At 39.7% G+C, this 16,517-nt stretch overlaps 1 protein-coding gene across 7 annotated transcripts in view; it reads left to right on the top strand.

Moving 5' to 3' along the window:
* The window catches only part of RALYL (RALY RNA binding protein like), a 581,991-nt gene that overhangs the window by 113,429 nt on the left and 452,045 nt on the right, over positions 1-16,517 (top strand). For 2 of the 7 annotated variants that reach the window (XM_074944168.1, XM_074944174.1), the window contains one exon: positions 5,809-5,905. The exons of the other annotated variants lie outside the window; for them this stretch is intronic. The gene's annotated coding sequence lies outside the window, so the exon portion shown is untranslated. The remainder of the gene's footprint in view (positions 1-5,808; positions 5,906-16,517) is intronic. 7 annotated transcript variants of the gene reach the window in all.

Raw genomic sequence — 16,517 nt, 5'->3', positions numbered from 1 at the left:
GGAATATGATACGCGATTATCGTTTGCTGTTATAGGCTTCTAATTTTATCCCCATCTCCATCACTCTCTATTCACCACTACCTCTTATGCCTCCAAATTATTCATTTGTGAGACTAGCTGGCCTAATTTTCGATCCATGCCAGCAATTGTTGTTTGTGAGAGAACAGATTTTTTACTAAGGTCCTCCAGGAATAATACTGTAGTGTGTGTTAGACAAAAATCTTGCAATGACAGATAAACCTTTGCCTTGCCTTTCAGTGGGTAAAGATGCTGGCCTTGGAGCTTTTGGAGTATTGTCTCTTAACTGCAAAAATATATGCTGATGCCATTTATTTTTCTTCTTTTTCCATAGTAAAACTTCAAAATGTCATGATCCTGACCTCATAGAGTTTAAATAATGAAAGTAATTAAAGAGGAGGTGTGGTTCAGTGTATTTTGTTCCTTAGGTTATACCAGCACCTCCATCACCCCAACTTTTAAAAGAAAAATGGCTTTTTCCACATAGCAGAATAAAATATGTTAAAGCTCAGCAGTTTGGCTGGTTGTAAATTTCAAACAGGACAGGAAAATACTCTGTTTCCCCAAGTTACCAGGCACCCTCCTGTTTCTGCCAATTTATGTGAGTCTTACTGGGGACAAAGATGAAAAACATCTAGAAGGAACGCTGGAAGGAATATTCAGAAGCGTATTCATGAGTCAGGGTTGGTCTCCATGTTGAAAACAGGTTTCAGAGTAGCAGCCGTGTTAGTCTGTATTCGCAAAAAGAAAAGGAGTACCTGTGGCACCTTAGAGACTAACCAATTTATTTGAGCATAAGCTTTCGTGAGCTACAGCTCACTTCATCCGATGAAGTGAGCTGTAGCTCACGAAAGCTTATGCTCAAATAAATTGGTTAGTCTCTAAGGTGCCACAAGTACTCCTTTTCTTCATGTTGAAAACAATGTTCTAAACCAGAAATACTTGAAAAACTTCAGTGTGCCATAACAGAACGCTAGAATTCAGAGGAGGGTAGTCAACATTGTATGAGGCTGGTGTTGTGAGTGTAAAGCTGTGGCTTTTCTAGTACGAGTGGAACACTTTTAGGAGTGTATGGATAAAGCAAAGACATACGCATGCTTATCATTTTTGAAGCACATTTTTTTTAATTAACCATATGCTCCAATTTCTATTTACGTAGCAATACATGCCCTATGCTAACAAACATTTTAAATTTTGTGATAGGTTTATATTCACATATGCACTTGCATGTATAACACATTGTGTATTCATTACAGTTGGAACATCCACATCCTACAGCTGTAAAGAGAAATTCCAAACTTTAATTGCAGTCCTAGTGCTTTGACTACCCAGAGAAGAACCATTTTATTCCTTGTGCATAATTACTTTGCATTAATGAGAAATGATTAAAGGCCTGATCCAAAGTCCATTGAAGTAAATTGAAAGTCTCCCATAGACTTTGATGTGCTTCAGATTAGGTCCTAAAAGATCAGCCATAGCATACTTTATGGAAGATGATTGAAGAATGATGTGAATTGTGCGCACAGTTAGTCAGTCCAGACTGAGGTTTTCTAGTTTTGTTTACACCAGCATTCTTCTCTACCCTCTCCCCTCTTCACCCACTTGTTTGTTTCATTCACCTGTTATGTCCAAGTCTTCTTTTTTTAGACTATCAGCTTTTGGAGGCAGGGAATGGTATTTACTATACGTTTGTGCACTATCTAACACAATGCTGTCCCAACCTGATTAAAGCCTCTAGGTGCTACTGCAATATAAATAATAATAAGAATTAATGTAACTGTGCTTGAAAAGTGCCATTATCCCTTTTTGACCTGAGCAACTAGTCAAAGTTTGGGGCGCTTGGGATGTTCCAGTTAGGAGTAGAAATTGATGATGATTTGGTATGTTCTCTGATGCAGTCTTGTGACCCAGGCTCCTTCGGGGTCACACTGGGTTTACAGGCTGTGGCTTGGCTTTTCTGCCTGCCTCTGAGTCTGTCTCTATGCTACCCACGCACGTAATGATACTCAGTAAACGTCCCTCTGCCCAACCAGGTCTAAAACTCCTTGTTGGGTTTGCATGATCCTTTCGTCTTAAATTGGGTGGTGATTAATTTATCCTTAAAGTTATGTTAATGGAAAAGGTGCCTTCAAGCCCATCAACCTCACTGTGGTTTTAACTTGGCCCACAACAAGATTTCACTCAGCACGCAACAAGATAGATGTAAATTTACTTATGAAATAAGTGTCTGAAAAAGTATAAATATAGTTATAGGGCTACTTTGTAGCTCCTCTTTCAAGAAGATTCAGTGAAATCTTGTGTGGGTATAGATAACTGTTTTTTTGGGGGGTGAAGGCTGTATGCTCCCCTCCCCTAAAATAGAGATTGCATTAATAACTAAAGGAAATACTGAGTTTGGAACAGAAGCTCATTTATCTCACTTTATAAAGAGTGGACAAATTTAATTATGGTACAAAACTACTCCTTGAAATGATATTGAACAGCTGTTTTATTTTTTAACTCTGCTCCCGCTCCCCAAGTAAAGAAGTTGTCTGTGTTCCTGCTTTGTGATTGATGCAGGGGTTTCCTTTGAACTGATAGCTAATAACCTTGAGCTCCTCTATGAAAACAATTCAGCGAGCCATTTACAGGGACACTCAGGTTTAATACATTAGAGTAAATTCTTCAACTGAATTGTGCAGGAAACTGAAGATTATCTGTCTTGGAGATCTGAACAGAATTTTACTTTTAATAGTCTGTCCTGCTTCCATTAAAATTAATGGGAGCAGGAGCAGAGCCTGTGTCTTGTCAAGCACTTATGTCCCTGGTGGGTTCTGTATCAATAAAATTAGTATTGACTTAATCATTATTAGTATTATCATTCTAGTTTAAGGAAGTAAATGAGAGTAAATGATGAAGAATAAGGTGGAAACTGGATATTTGTGTTCATGAATGTTATCTCACAGCCTTCTCATAGGAGGAACATTTTGGTACCAGGTATAATGTCATGGATTGTATTTGCATCATCATCCTAAAATGATGATGTTCAAGACCATAGGTAGCTGAGGTTCAAGTTAAAGGACCAAATTCATACTGGCATAAGCAAGGTCTTGGCTCAAGGGATGAAATCCTGGCCCCATTGAAATTAATGGGAGTTTTGCCATTGACTTCACTTAGGCCAGGATTTCACCCAAGATGTCAAGTAAGAAGTCAGTAGAAAAGAATAGAGGGTGAAGGAATTAACCTTAAGGAACTCCAAAGAGGAGAGGTTTTAGCATAGAAAATCAATCACCAGTGACTAAAATAAAGGGGAGCATAACAGAACATAATAGGAGGATGGGAGATGTATATGGATAGGGTGCTGGATGGCTGAGGAATGATAGAGGTATTGCAAAACTTTGTTGGGTAGGGAGGGCAAGGATGAATGTAAAAGCAATGATTTGTGTTCCCACTTCTATCCTTAGCAAGGGAAGGGCTTGGAAAGACAAGAAGGGGTGACAGAGAATTGGAAGGAATTGTGGCAATCCTAGTTGCCAAAGAGAGGTATTGAGAATAAGAAAACAAGGGTTGAGCTGAGGAAAGAAAGAAGTGGTAGAAAAGGATAAGGAGAGAAAAGGAGCAGAGCAGACCGGGGAAAGGTTTGAGGTGTGAGAGTTCAGGAGGTTTAAAAAAATGATTGTGAAAGGGAATTGAACACGGAGGGGAACTGAAGGATGAGGAAGGAGCAGGAGCAGATAGTATCAAAATGATGAAGAACAGAGGAGTCTGGGGAGAAGTGAGAAAAGGAGAGCTACCTCTGTAGGCATCATCAAGACTTTTTGAGACACTTGCATTCAGGCAATCTGTGGGTCAGATAGGTGGTGACTTATTTGGGTCTGTGTTTGTTTTCATGTCATGTACAATGCCATTTCTTAACAAATACATAATAATAAAATGGAAATACTGCTCCTGGGGGTATGATACTTCAGAATAAGATGACAGAATAGAGGAACAGAGTGAGAAGACAACATACAAGGAGGGGGCGGGATTACAAGTGTAAAGAGTAAATTAAACAGTCTCTAGGGGAACAAACATGGCAGGCATAAAACGTAGTTGTTGGAGGTTAGAAAGCAGTGGGATAGCAGTTACATTTACACACAAAACTGACCATGACTTTCAAGATTCTGGGTGGCTCAATTTTAAGAGTGCCCAACATTAAATACTTTAAAAGAGTCTTAATTTGAAAAAGTGCTGAGCACATTTTAGTCCCTGTTAAGGTATGTCAAGTTGGGCACCCAAAAACTGAGGCACTCAATATCCTAAGTCATCTTTGACAATTTTGTCCTTTGATGTTACCTCCATACAAACGGTTAGTGGAATTCAGGTAAATGAAATGTTAAAGGTGATCCTGTCAATGAATGATATGACTTGAGCATCTATCATGGTAGAACCAGATGGAATTCTTTCTTCACTCTTGCATCTAAGTCTAAATAGAAGACATTGGATAAAAATCTACTTGAACGCTGAGACATGTTTTCCACTTACATAACTTTGGATCAAATAGTAAAACCTTCAGAAGCTACAATAAATCGTTTTGCTTGGTGACACATCAGGTGTACTAGTTTCTTGTACTAGTACCAACAATATTATTCTTGGTCACAGATCAATCATATGATAGACACTTTTTTGCAAGACAAGCAAGATAGCATTATGTTGTAACATGTTCCTTAAATAATAGGTTCTCCCATGATACTGTTATATAACAAAAGTGAAGAAATTGAGAAAATAATGCATTGAAAAAAGATGTACTAAAGTACTATCGTCACTGAATGATTGAGGGTGAAATGTGTGTCTCATTGCAGTCTATGGTATAGTGGAGTATTAAACAAGTTCCCGCCCTGGCTCATTTTTTGATGCAAAAGTTCTTTTCAAAATAATATGATTAAACTGGCTATAGTATATGTTAACCAGATGTACAGACATAGCAATTCCATGTCGCAGGTGTTTTTGAGGGAGACATACTCCCTTGAGCAACAGCAAAAAGAACTGCAACGTGTTTGGAGTGCAGTTGAGGCACACGGGTTATGTGCAAGAGATGGGGACAAGTGTGCGTTTCAGACAGCTGTCTGACTGTTGCTCTAAAAGTGTTACTCTTTGCTGTATATTTCATTGCTGTTTTTGCTGTCTTGTCAATGTTTGTTCAAAAGACAGGAAATCTGTGCATTGTTGTAAATACAGAGAGACTGAGGAAGGATATCCTTAGGCTGTATCCAATCATTTCTCCCTCAACAGGGAATTAATGCACTCCAACAGTCCTTTCCCTGCCTTATAGCTTGGCAGTTAGGACATTAAATATTAGCTATGATTTTTTGCTACAGGGACATTAGTTGAAAATAAGAAAACAGAACTGTATAAAGAGTAAAAGTCTATATTTGAAAAACTGTTACCTATAAACAAGGTAAGTATTTTAAACTGGGCCTTGACATAGGCTGTATCTCCCATTTTACAGGACACTAAAAAACAGTTCCTGAGACCTCTAGTCTGGTTACAGTTATGCTGGAGACCAGTCATGTGAAGAGGGTTGAGGAAACTCAGAGTCACAACCCTCCCTCTTCCTTCCCTCCTCCCACCCTGGAGATGTTCAGTACCAGGCAGAATCTTGAATGAATTCGCTTATTAGCATTTCTGCAGTCGAACTTGTAGCACTGTAGAAATTATAATGTATACGGTAATGTAAGCATAGTCCTTTTTGTGGGGCGTAAAGTCTCTAGTTTACACAAAACTCGATGGGATGCCAAGGCTATATTTTTTTCAGTGCTCTTTCTCTTTAAGGTTTGAAACTCTGATGGAAGGTTAAAAGAGCACAGCCCTGGTGAGCAGAGTGTGGCCATATTGGTGCTTCTGGAAGGTGCCTCGGCAGTTGGTTTTTGTAAGTAGTGTGTGTGTTTCTTGCCAACATGTCAATTAAATGCTCCAGTTGGAAGCAGCATGCTGGTGTGGGAGTGTATCAAACCCCATTTAATAAGTGCCCAGATACAATGCTGATAGGTGCATTATACAGAGTTCTCATTTAGACTACATTGAGAGGTTTTGTGTAGGTGGGAGGTGAGGCCAATCATAACATGGATCTTCCCGAATATATAATATTGCCAACTTTTGTGATTTTTTTTTTTTGGTCATAAATCTTACCATATTTAGTGTTTTTCTCTTAAAGCCCCATCCTTTTGAGGCATGTTCCTGAGGACCTTGGTATTTGTTTAAAAAAAAACCCTCCTGGTTTCAGAGTAAAGCTTGAAAATGGGATGAGGGGGCACCCTAAAGGCTCAAAACCCCAGCATTTTTGAAAAATCCTATGGTTTTTAAACCAGTATTATAATTTTGAGGGTCTCAGTGTGTGATTGATGAAAGCTTGGGGTTGGCAGTATTGGGAAAATTTGGCTCAATCCTGGATCCTTTAGTGGTGCAACTGATCTAACTATTATTGCTGACTGATTTAAACAGCCAGAGGATGTAGCCGGCTCTGTGCCACCCCTCTCCCAGCCCCTACTGTAGGGGCATGTCAGGAATGGCCTGAGTGGAAGAGGACACATGGTTGAAGCATAGCAACTGACAGATGATCGTTTCTGGAGGCCATTACAACAGAGGCATAATTTAGAGCAGACACAGGGTCAGGACTTTGGTAGCCCCATTACTGCTGCCTGTCCCCCAGGATTGGGCAGCCACTACTAGCTCTTTTGTGGCTTTATTGTACTCCCCAAGGATGGCTATAGCAGAGTACTGGGCCCTCGGTACTGAAAGGCTGACCCTTAAAGCTGTGGATTCTCTGCCTTGTTAGAACCTCAGGACATGTAGTATTGGGACTGCCCTGTCTGAGCCTCCCTCCCCCAATCCTCCCTATTTAAGAGAACTGGGAAGCCCTGCAAACTGGGGTCAGCCCCTTCTTTCTATCTCTGTCATCCTTTTCACCATCCCACACCCCATTCTTGGTGCTTCTAACATGGTACAGTAATGAAATGATACTGTGTGTATGTATCATCTTCTTTCCACTCCTAAACCTAGTCAACAAGGATACCTTTTGTTTCTGCTTTGAGTGAACAGAAATTAAAATGTCCCCCTAAAGTGCCAGAGACAAGCAGGTCTAGCATGTCAAATGCGAAACATTCCTCCCACCCCCCTTTCTTTAAAATTTTCCTTGGGTTGCTTAACTTTGCTTAATTATGGCAGTAACTGGGGTTAATTTAAATGAACTACATCACCCTATCAATTAATAAACAAGAAAGTCAATTAAACCAATTAAAATTTATTGGAAATTGGCTACTGCCATCTGGAAACTTCCACTGTCAGAGTATACAGCTGGAGTGACCTTTACATTTTGAGCTAGCAGGACTCTTTTGAGATTTCTCTAAGAAATGTTCAGTATTTGCAACGCTTGTTTAATAAATGCACCACCATAGATATTTAGAAACACACACAATGTGTTTCAGTGTCAGTAAAGATAACAGGTGAACAGATGGAGACATGCAGCTTCTGATTATGGTATATGCTGTATCAGGTATGTACTGAAATAAAATACGCAGTGATTCTTATTTTTCTTTTATTTCTTATGTACAATATTCAGTCTCTTGATGTGATGGGCCTTAGAGTCACAACAACAGTGGCCTTGCTCTAGAAAACTTTAAATGGCATAGTTCCTATTTATATATGAGACTGCCTTTTTCCCTGTGATCTGTTAGGGAAATTGAGACCAGATGGGACCAGTTCCTAGATTTAAACATCAATGGGCATATCCCATTCTGCAGCTGGTGTAAATTTGTCATAGCTTCATTGATTTCATTAGAGCTATAACAATTTACACTGGCTGAGAATAGGCATCTTAAGAGGTGCAGACAGTACTCTCTCATTAGAGAGCCTTAGGCTCAGAATTCGCTTCCTCAGCCAGCCTCTTCCCATTGCTGGGCTATGTTCAACTTCTAGACTTCATGCTTAAAGATAATAAATTCAGACAACTTTGCTTTTTCGTTAAATTATAAGTCACCTAGTTATTGGTGAATCACTATAGAAGGCTGTGAGCAGGCAGCAGAAAGAAAGTGAATCTCGAAGAGAAATGAGAAAAATGTCCTGGGGCAAATAGAGAAAGATTGTGTGTATTCACATTGTATAAGTAACTTAAGTCTGTTGTGTAAACATGTACATGTAAATGCAAAGAAAACAAATCAGTTTTGTCCTTGCAGTTTTGTTCTCGCCTTTCCTGGGCATACAGAAGTGATGGTAGGTAATCTAGTGCCAGTGCATTAAAACTCTTAGCTGCCATGGCGATTGCAATGGTATGGTTTGGTTTAGTGCATTTGCACACTTAGCTGCTGCCATTGAGAGAGCTTCCCTTAGCCCATGTATCAGTCTATCTCAGTTACTACTAAAGTGCCAGTCATACTATCTATTCTCCAGGCCAGCTTTTCAACAAATCTTTCAACCTAATTGAACCATTTTGATGATTGTGGAGAAGTGTATTTTTGAAGAAGTAAACACAGTGGGTCATGTCTCTGGCTGAGTAAGGGCCAAACAGCATGGGTCCTGTGGGAAAGAGATGGGGGGATTGCAAAAACGGGATCATGTTCACCTTTGCACTCCCTTTATACCGGGCTGGTACTGTGCCGCTCCAGCCCTTGGTTAGAGAAGTCTCCACATCCAGATTCTGCTGCCGGTGATGCACAAAGTGGTCCCACCACATCTGAGGATATGGCCCTGTTTATTCACAGATGTATTTTTCTCCTTATATTTCCAGTGACATTCTGTTGTTCCATGACTGGTCATTGCTCTAACATGGACTCTTGTAGTTTGGTTTCCTGCTCTGTTTGTTGTGTATTTATTACCATAGATTAGCATTGCTTAGATTAGTAAACCTATTTCTTTCATATTTAAATCACTGTTAATAACTAAACACTTAAAGGCATTCTTCCCTTTACTGAGTTACTGTAAATACACTTTTATAAAACTACACTGAGCAAAATCCTGACCCACAAGCTCAGCCTGAGTTCTAGAGCCATTCTGGGCTTCATTCCTGAGGAACTGTGTTGGTCCTGAGCTTCTTGACGGCCATCCAGACTGGATGCATATGGCACTTGAAGTACGGTGAAAGAGGTGGGGTGGAGGTTACCTCCTTGATGCTCCTAAGTGCGGGTCTCACAAGCTGACAAAGCTCTATCAAGGAAACACGGAGGAGGCCAAATGGTCCACTATCCTGGAGACACAGCAGCTGGCTGAACAGGTGTCCAATGGGCCATAAGACACTATGACCATCAGCCCCTCAAGAACAATTCGGGGTAGACACAGCTGAGCATCTCTGATATATTCCTTATCCCTTCCTCTGCTCCATGGAGCTATCTACACTAAGGAAACAGAAGACCTAAGGATCAGAGGTCTCAACTTTGTCTCCTCCTCCTGACTTACAGCTATTTTCCTTTTTAGAGGAGGAGACTCATTTCTGGGCTCCCTGGTTCCTAGCCCATCTGTCTCCTTAGTGTAGGTAGCTCTATGGGGGCAATTACAGACAGCAGCCCCTGCCATGCTAGCTCGAGAGGCAGAATGGACAGGATCTGCAGAGCAAGGGTGGAGTGAGAGTAGAGTTAATTCATGGTATAGCTGTGTTAAATCTGGGTATTTTAGTGAGGTAGGACTCCAGAAAACTCCTGCTTTATTTCCCATAAGGATTGGATAAGAGGCAGCTAATGACGCTCACATTGAACAGTGAGGATAAAATATAAATATTGAATAGGTGCCTCACTCACTAAGCACTTTCCAACCTGTTCACAGAATGCAGGAGAAGTCCCAGGAGAATTATAAAAATAGTATGTGAATAAAGGCTGAATTCAGATGCACAGAGGGCAGGGTTAAGGTGTTTTGGTTAACACCATCATTACCAAAAAGAAAAGGAGTACTTGTGGCACCTTAGAGACTAACAAATTTATTTGAGCATAAGCTTCTGTGAGCTACAGCTCACTTCATCGGATGCATTCAGTGGAAAATACAGTGGGGAGATTTATATACACAGAAAACATGAAACAATGAGTGTTACCATATACACTGTAATGAGAGTGATCAGGTAAGGTGATATATTACCAGCAGGAGAGCGGGGCGGGGAGGGGAACCTTTTGCAGTGATAATCAAGGTGGGCCATTTCCAGCAGTTGACAAGAACGTCTGAGGAACAGTGGGGGCTGGATGGGGGGGGAATAAACATGGGGAAATAGTTTTACTTTGTGTAATGAGCCATCCACTCCCAGTCTCTATTCAAGCCTAAGTTAATTGTATCCAGTTTGCAATTAATTCCAATTCAGCAGTCTCTCGCCCCCTCCCCCCCCCTCCTGCTGGTAATAGCTCACCTTACCATACCCACTGTAAGGAGAGTTATCAGGTAACACCCATTATTTCATGTTCTTTATGTATATAAATCTCCCCACTGTATTTTCCACTGAATGCATCCGATGAAGCGAGCTGTAGTTCACGAAAGCTTATGCTCAAATAAATTGGTTAGTCTCTAAGGTGCCACAAATCCTCCTTTTCTTTTTGCAAATACAGACTAACAGTTGCTACTCTGAAAACTAACATTACCATTTTCACACTCTTCAGTGTTGCACGCAGCTTTAACATTGTTTTGTTATAAAATTTTATATGCAGAATTATATATGCGGGAGGAAAGGGGAGATCTGTTTTGGCTTTATGAGTCAGTTCAGAACAGAACTTACCATTTCCATTATTTTTACTAATTTTCTCAAGAGCTATTTTCTTCTGAGGTGAGGATTTTCCCTCAAGATAAGTGGTAGATAAGAGGTGCTTGAATTCTTATAAGAAGTTGTTGAAAACAAACTCTGCTACAGAATTTCCATAATCTAATGCTACTTTCTTGCAGGCATCTTCTGTATCAGCATAAAAACTAGGCATTATATCAATCTTACATTCTTGTGAGCCTAATATAGTGGACAAATGAAGTGTTAGCTGTCCTCTTTTGGAAAGATTTATGCATAAATTTAAAAGTGCCCAGTACTGAAGGGAAGTGTGAACCCATTTATTCTGATTATAACAACATAAAACACTGGTCTGAAATGTGGATCAGAGGCTTATAAATTCTTAATGTAGTTAACTCTGCCTGGAGATTACCTCATTCCTTTTAGTCAGACGTTGCAGAATTTATGGGCGCTTATAATCACAATTGGGTTTCTGTTCACTTATGAAGTTAACCTAATTGCCTTGTATGATATTTCTGCAGTGTAGAACATGTATGTAGTCATTTATGCAACATAGGTGAGCTCCTCTCTCACATAGATGATTTGAAGTGACTTAGTTGTGCCTCTGCTTTGCAATTACTATGATCCTCAATCAGGGAGCTGCAGAATATTGGATGCTGAGGCAGACCGTAAGACCTGTCATGTGGATATCAATAGGATGAATTAGGTGTCAGCCTTAATTTTGACAACTTACATTTAGTTCTTTATGTCCTTGTGCATGTCCCAACCTATCATCAGTCTGAACTCCATAATGTGTTTTTTTTAAATTACTTAGAGATTTCGTAGCAACACATGAATGTTTGTGATGGTGCATAGCAAGCAGCATTCTGAGCACGCTTACACTGGTAACTCCACTGACTTACTGGTAACCAGTTGCTCCTGATTTGAACTGGTGTTTGATGTCAGAACTGGGCCCCGAATAGCTCTCTACTGTGATCCTAAAACAATATGCCATAGGCTGTTACAAACTGTATTGTACTTCTTATCCTCCTAGTGGTTTTTTTAACATACAGAATGTTGACCGGCTCAAGCATAAAAGTGTTGTGAAGGCCAAGACTATAACAGGGTTCAAAAAATAACTAGATAAATTCATGGAGGATAGGTCCATCAATGGCTATTAGCCAGGATGGGCAGGGATGGTATCCCTAGCCTGTTTGCCAGAAGCTGGGAATGGGCGACAGGGGATGGATCACTTAATGATTACCTGTTCTGTTTATTCCCTCTGGGGCACCTGGCATTGGCCACATTCAGAAGACAGGATGCTGGGCTAGATAGACCTTTGGTCTGACCCAGTATGGCCATTCTTTTGTTCTTAAATATTATTTTGTTATGTTCCAAGTGGAAGATTTTCACAGCGACAGGTCAGTGCAATACACAAAGTTTGCTGCACATTGGCTTTCCCAGATGCAATAAATAGATAACACTGTGGTTCATTAAATAAAAGAAGAGCTTCAGTGGTGCATTGTTCTACAATAGATTTTCCACTAGCTTTTAGAAACCAAGGTCAGTATATTGCTGAAGAGACGGAGCAGGGGGCCTTAAAATACTATCCACTGTTTGTAGTTGAATACTTAGAGATGTATTTTTATCAGATGAACCACCAGACTTTGTTATAGCTTGATGTTTGAATATTTTCCTTGCCTCTGGTTAAAAGCAGAAGGCCCACGTATGAGCCCAAGATCCACTTATGTAGGGGACTCTACACATGCAGCTCTTCCCCTCCTCCCAGTGCACACATTTACATCCTGCTTGCAATGCCCCCCTTCCAGACCATGTGAGGGAAACTCCATGAGGAGGGACGAGGCAGGCACTGGGCAGCCTAGGCAACCTCATGGTGTGTCAAGGCAGGGGAAGCAACTCATCCTTCACCAGTTCCACAGAGATTACCTAGGAAAGGTAATATGGCCTAGCGAAGAACTTTTCTCTGCAGAACCCTCTCCAGAATAGGTATCCTGGGGGCAGTGGAAGCTAGAGTTATTCTTTAATGATGTAGCTCCTTTGGAACTATGCTGTGGGAAATAGGAGGAGGGAGCCACCAGGGGCTTGGACCAGTAATCCCTGCCCCTCCTCTGGAAAGATAGGGAAGAAATTTCATTGGGGGATTCTTCCAATGTTGTTCTCCTCTGTAATTGCTTTGCCATGGGGGTTTTCTATGCGGGGGAGTGAGATGCTGTGGTCCTGACTACAAGTGTATGTGAATTGAGAGAGAGGCAAGGCAAGTTCAAAAGTGTGGAAGATAGACTAATAGCAGTATTTAGGAGATGTAGATGCAGAGTCACAACTCCATCCAAGTACAAGCATTTACAGTTGGCTCTATAGTCAAAATAGCCTGCTAACAGCAAATATTGCTGTCCTCCATCAACTTTATCAACTCCTATGTTCTCAGAATATTTGGAATAGAGGAGGTGACTTACTGGATCCGATCAGTGGCCTAGCTCATTCAATATCCCATCTCTAACAGTACCAGCTCCTTCAAAAGAATGAGCAAGAAACCCTGCAGAAGGCAATTATGGAATAAGCACCCTACAGGGAAGTTTCTTCCTAACACTTCCATGAGTTTAGTTTAAAACATATGGCTCTGCCTTGCTGCTTGGTTATTTTATTATCTATAGTTGTTAATCAGCTATATTTCAGTAGCACCTAAAGGCTTTAACCAGGGTGGGAGGGGGTCCACTGTCCTATATACTTACGGAGTAAATGACAATGCCTGCTCCGAATAGTTTACACTCTAAAAAAATCAGACATAATTGGCTGAGAAAACAAAGAGGCAGATGGGCAGGGGCACAAGGTAACAAAGATAAGAGGATGCTTGGTTTAGAAAAAATGTTGGCTGAAATTTTCAAAATCCTCAGAAATATTTTTAATTTACCAAAACGTTGGTTTTCAATAAGAAAACATGAGTATTATGATAACAAATAATAAAATTTGAAGAAATACTGTAGTAAAAATATAATGGAAAATGGACTATACAAAATGGAAAGAACTTTGAAATTGTGTGCAAAGTCTTCTTCCTATTTCTCAACCAGTTCTAGGCTGAGGTGAGTTTAAGGAGTGACTTAAAGGAGGCTGGTGGATTTAACGATTTGGGCTGAGAGTTCTCCCCCAGCCCACATTATTATAATTTACATTACCATTGTGCCCAGGAGCCCTAGTCGTGGACCAGGACCCCATTGTTGCTAGGCACTGTACAAACACAGAACAAAAAGACAGTCCCTGCCCTGAGGAGCTTACAATCTAAGTATAAGATGAAAAACAACAGGTGGTTGCAGGCTGACAGACTGGGAAGTACAAGGAAACAGTGAGGCAATATTGGTTAGCATGATTGGCACAAGCAGGCATGGTAAAAACTCCAATCAAAATCTATCAAATCATGACAGCCTCCTTTATTTTGCTCCTTAATATTCACCTTCTCGCCTTACAGTTAAGAAACCTGATTGTTGGTATTTATTGCATCATTGTGATGGAAGAGCTCAACGAATGGAAAGCTAAAGTCTTTTGTAGTGATGACTGACTGGCAAGCCACATCAGTTTCACTGCTATCCCAAAGACTGGATGTAATCAAGTGATGTTATGGCAGCAGTAAAAACAACATGTATTGTAAATAGTGCTGTTTATTGGTTTTTATTTGTATTTCTGTAAAGCTTTTGTTTGAGAGTGTTACTGCACTGAGTGGCTTTCTTGTGGCTTTGGTGTTTCACAATGATGATCTCATTGTGCAAAGCCCTGTTAATAGTCAGTTGAAATAATAATTTTCATCCATGGTGTTTTTATTAAAAACTTATTCATATGATTCTAAAAGGGAAAAAATGTGTTTTTTGTTTTTGACAAAACTTAGAGAGACGATTCTAAATTCTAACAAAACTTTGAGAGACAATCCTATATTTCCTCAGACACAGCAGTCTGATGTGCAAATATTTGGTTTAAGGTATTTTTGAGCCAGAGTATGTATTATCACCAGTACTGTAAGTATAGGCTGAAATAATCATTCAGTTCAAAACTCCTGTTTCTTTATCTTGTAACTTTCTCAAAAACTTTCTTTTGTATGAGTGTGTGTGTGTGTGTGTGTGTGTGCGTGCGCGCGCGCATTATCTCAGTCATTGCTCTTGCTATTAGGACGTATCTGATCAAAATTACATGTAGTGAAATGTGTATGTTTAGATAAGTATCCCATGTGGGTTGGAATGTGTCTATGTAGATACAGAAACAGTTTTGCTTTCTCCTTTTATTGTAATTTGTTTGTCATATTCTTCATTAGGTAACAAGGGAAAATTTTATTGTTGGCATAAATAGGTGCTACCCTACTGATTTCAGTGGATCTGTGCCTGCTTAAGTCAGTGGCGGATTTGGCCCTTTATCTAAATGCTTTTCTTCTGAAAGATGAGCAACTCTTGTTTCTCTAGCAATATGCTAAAGTTTATTATAGTATTGGTCAGTGAAAGAGGGCTGGTTCGCCTCCTCCAATTGGTTTTTGTATTAACCAGCTGTAATATTTGGTTAGCATTGCTGGTATGATTGATGTCTCTCTTCTATGATTTTCAATTGTGTACAATTAGTGCAAAACTTTCTAGATTTACCCGTAACTAAATTGCACTCCATGACTAATGACATAACATGAGAGAGAAGCTATGAGAACAATCTGTAATGTGGATGCAGGAAGATGTGGTACTATTAACACAATGCTTGATCATGAGCATTGTGTCCAATGGATTAGCTACATAGGTTTTACAAAAGAAAGGATACTGTTGCTGCTATTAATTATTTTATGTTAGTTGGTGTTTCAGAGTAGCTTAGTAAATAACTTGTGCCACGACAAAATAATACTGCATGAAGAGCATTTCCTTCAATTGCTCATTCTTCTTTACTGTTTTAACTTCCATCCATCCTTTCACTCATTGTTACATAATTTGACATCATATATATCAATGTAGCATCTTACCTTGTCAATACCTCAAGTTAGCTTAGTTCCAGTGATGTTATACTCCCATGCCACTATGTGATGACAATGTAGCAAGTGTCTTTCAGGCCACTACAAGAATATACCATTCTAATTGTGGTTTGCAGCAGGGGCATTCATAGTGGAACAAATTGTAATGGATACAATCCTGCAAATTCTTTTTTTTTTGGTCAGCATTTTCATTGCTGCTTACATTTCCGACAACTGGCAATCAGCATCTTCTACCCTGTATTCATCTCCCTTTTGATTCCTTTAGGACAAGTTTGATTTCTCTCATCATTTTCTTGTGTTTAGATGAAGAATTTTCAGCTTAGAGTAATCTTTTAAGCACAAATTATTATTTAGTTCCATATTTAACGAAAACTCTATTAATTGTATTAAGTCATGTGAGGATGCTGTATTTCAAAGATGAGGCAAGTAAACAAAAATGATCCAGGCATTTGTAGCATAATATGTAAAAGAGAGGCATACATAGACTCAGTAAGTGCTGTGTATTGTTTCCTTAGGAATTGCTCTATTAATGTATACTGCCCTCTGGTCTACAGATCACTTTTTGCAATGGAAGAAGTTGCATTGGTTGCCTGATACAAGTTAACAACAAATGGTAGCAGAGAGACTGGAAGAGGATGTACTTTATAAAAAAAAACCCCTCTTTCATTTTGAAAGCTGTTAATATTAAAGACTGCTATGAGAAAATCCACACTCGGCTTGCAGAAAACATTTTGGTGGTCATGGCATTGGCACAAAAACAACAATATTTCCTCCTCATAACCAAGCTGTAGAATCATTTTCAAATAATTGCAAAAA

The sequence above is a fragment of the Natator depressus genome, chromosome 2 (genome assembly GCF_965152275.1).
Source record: "Natator depressus isolate rNatDep1 chromosome 2, rNatDep2.hap1, whole genome shotgun sequence".
Lineage (NCBI taxonomy): Eukaryota > Metazoa > Chordata > Testudines > Cheloniidae > Natator > Natator depressus.
This window is presented reverse-complemented; position numbering and strand designations above follow the sequence as displayed.